This window comes from Tupaia chinensis, unplaced genomic scaffold (assembly GCF_000334495.1).
Source record: "Tupaia chinensis unplaced genomic scaffold, TupChi_1.0 Scaffold147199_1, whole genome shotgun sequence".
In the NCBI taxonomy this organism is placed as follows: Eukaryota; Metazoa; Chordata; class Mammalia; order Scandentia; family Tupaiidae; genus Tupaia; species Tupaia belangeri.
In genome coordinates this window covers 15,798-19,226 of record NW_006207050.1, presented here as the reverse complement: position 1 = coordinate 19,226, position 3,429 = coordinate 15,798, and the positions used below count along the sequence as shown (strand labels likewise).

The window sequence follows — 3,429 nt, the reverse complement described above, 5'->3', positions numbered from 1 at the left end:
ATGGGGGGGGAGGAAGGTATGGAGGACAACCATGGATGCCAGGGAAAAAGGGGGGGAAGGTGGGACATAGCAGAGGGTGGGGGATGGGGAATCAGGGATGGCAAGACAAAGGGCAAGGTATGCAGGATGTAAGAATTGGAAAATTATTTGCTGAGAACATATATGTGGATGTACTTGATTGAGACAATGCACAGTGTATTTTGGATGGAAAATTCATTTGTGTGTTGTGATGGTGTAAATTGAATTAATAAATAAATAAAAAAAATAATAATTGCCCATATGTTATACAGTAGGTGACCTTACATCTTTTGAGCGATATTCCTACATATTATTTTGAGTCTAGCTTGTTAATGAAATTCCCTTATTAAGACATTTCCTAGAATGAATCTTTTACAAAAGAAGGTATTAGGACTGTGAATTCTCAATATTCAGAATTTATATAAACAAGCTCACTACCTAGGCAACTCTAAAAAAAAAAGCATTTTAGGAAAATGGAAACATTTTAGACATTATTTTCCAATTTTCCTTACTGTAGTATCTAGCAATAAGGCTTGTCTCTCATTTTCTTTTTTTTACCTGCCAAGAAAAGGTCTATGCTCTATTTTTGACATATTATGAAGAGACTTGAAAAGACCATGGAAAATTGATTTGAAGTATCAATTTACTTTGTACAAAAATATTTTGAAATCCATGCACAGCTTTTCCTTGAGGCACACTTTCAGTGAGTTAGTGGACACTTTAAAATGGCAATGAGTCAACTTCATTTAAAATACATAACATAATGTGTCATATAATTGTTTTTAATTGAATGAAAAAATATTAATCTGACAATGTACATTTTCACAATATGTACTGTTATTTTAAATGTCAACTGCTTTTAATCTCTGTAATAAGAATGTAGAAAAATAGAGTTAGTTCACAATATGTACTGTTATTTTAAATGTCAACTGCTTTTAATCTCTGTAATAAGTACGTAGAAAAATAGAGTTAGTAAAGGAGATGGAAAAACACATTGTATATATGAAGAATATCAAACAATGTAGAGCAGGAGGAATTTGGAAAATTATAAGAAAACAATTTGGGGAGGCAGTCTGCAACTATGTCACATAAAGGTCTTGTTGACTGATGTAGAAAGGTCAGATTTTAGTGACCTTAGTTTAGGAAGCAACTGGAAATGCTTTGAGCAGGATACTGATATAATCCCAGAAGATCCATTTATTATTAGTTGTACTACTTTGGTTATTAAATTATCTTAAGTGACTATTCAAGTACACTTTTATTCATTTTTACATACTATAACTTTTCATGGAATCACCTTCCTAATTTCTCTGGCAGTTTATTCTTTTTTCCCTTTACATTACAGCTAAGATATTGGTTCCTTTAAAAGCCTTGTGTGATGAGTGTGATTTGTATGCTTTAACACTGTGAACCTTTCATTAATATGAATGTATCATAATCACCTTTTTGAACTGGTCTGTCATTCGGGATCCATATCACATTGTATATCGCCAAGGGTAAAAAACTGTCTTGTTCAATCTGTCAATTCCAAAGTCCATGATGTAGTTATACAAATAACCCATACTCATTTTATATTTGACTGAATAAATAAGACAGTAAGATCTTACTACTTTAAAAAAATAAATTTTAAGAGGGGACCAGCAGTTAGTGTAATGGGTATGTTGCTGGCCTCCCATGTAGTCGACCGCGGTTCAAGTCCCAGACCTGGTGGCTTAAAACTCACGCCGAGCACGTGTGCATGCATGCCCAAGATCCCGAGAGGAGAATGGAGGAGAAGGGATTGTGGCATGGCCATCCCCCCAGGGGGTGATTTCTCGCTTTCTTTCTCTCTGTCTCTGTCTGTCTGGCGAGTGCACGCACCCTATAGCAAACTCTCTCAAAAAATAAACAAATAAATAAAATTTAAAAACTATTGAAAGATTTCTCCCTTGTTTTATATGTAAAGTGCTTCCAAGGTCTGACATCAGAATCTACAAAGATCAGATGGAAACAAGAAACAATGTGACTTTCTTTGTCCTCTTGGACCTCACACAGAACCCAGAGACAAAGCAAGTACTTTTTGTGATGTTCCTGCTCTTCTACACTTTGACCATGGTGAGCAACCTGCTCATTGTTGTGACTGTTACTGTCAGTAAGACCCTGGGCTCACCAATATACTTCTTTCTTGCTACTTTATTTATGGATGTATGGATGTCATTTATTCCTCATCCGTTTCCTCAAAATTGATTTCGGACTTGTTCTTTGGATAGGATACCATGTCCTTCAAATTCTCTATTACTCAGCTCTTTATGGAGCACTTTTTTGGTGGGTCATAGGTCTTTCTTCTGGTGGTGATGGCCTATTACAGCTATGTGGTAATTTATAACCCCTTGTATTATTTGGTTATCATGAGGCAACTGGTGTGTGTTTTGTTGCTGTTGGTGCCTTTGGTTAGAGGATTTTTGCAGTCAGTCATTCAGATTATCGCTATTTATGAGTTTCCATTATGTGGCCCCAATATCATTGATCACTTTTGCTGTGATATGTATCCCTTATTAGAACTTGTCTGTACTGACACCTATGTTATTGGCCTGTTAGTAGTGGCCAGTGAGGCTGATTTTTGCAACTCTATTTCTGGTCTTATCTCTTATTGTGTTTTCTTTCACTCTTTATAAAACCTGAGTCAAGAAGGAAGGTGGAAAGCTCTCTCCACCTGTGGTTCCCACATTACTGTGGTTGACTTCTTCTTTGTTCCCTGTATTTTTATGTATGCACGACCTGCTAAGAGCTTCCCCACTGACAAATCATTGAGTATATTTTATACAGTCATAACACCAATGTTGAACCCCTTAATTTACACACTGAGAAACTCAGAGATGAAAAATACTCTGAAGAAGCTGTGGAGGAAAAAAGTTTGATCAGTAAGTAAATTAGTGAATCTGCCATCATGAAGGATGCATTTGAGGGGACCAGCAGTTAGTGTAATGGCTATGTCGCTGGACTCCCACGTAGTCGACCGTGGTTCGAGTCCCGGACCCGGTGGCTTAAACTCACTCCGGGCGTGTGTGGTGATTCCTCGCTTTCTGTCTCTCTGTCTCTCTCTGTCTGTCTGGCGAACGCACGTGTCCTATAGCAAAAATAAAACCTCTCAAAAAAAAAAAAAAAGAATGCATTTGATATTAGAGTCTTTCTTTTTGGGGTCCAGAAGTTTTCTGACATGTGATGCCATCTTTATTTTTTAACCATATTCCTATGTCACTATGTATTCTTCTCAAAATTCTACATACATAGTACTACCTAATGTAGTTTTAGTTATTCTATTATTGCACATAATTTTCCCTAATTTTTATTTATAAATAAAAAAATAATAGTGGGAGTAAAACTCAAACTATATAGTCTTCTTATAATAAAAATTTATTTGTTAGAATATAA

The 3,429-nt window shown here is 35.9% G+C and overlaps 1 pseudogene; it reads left to right on the top strand.

Annotated features, from left to right (window-relative positions):
• Window positions 1–2,001: 2,001 nt before the first annotated feature.
• On the top strand, window positions 2,002–2,915 carry LOC102498782 (olfactory receptor 4A47-like; annotated as a pseudogene).
• The last annotated feature ends 514 nt before the right edge of the window (window positions 2,916–3,429 follow it).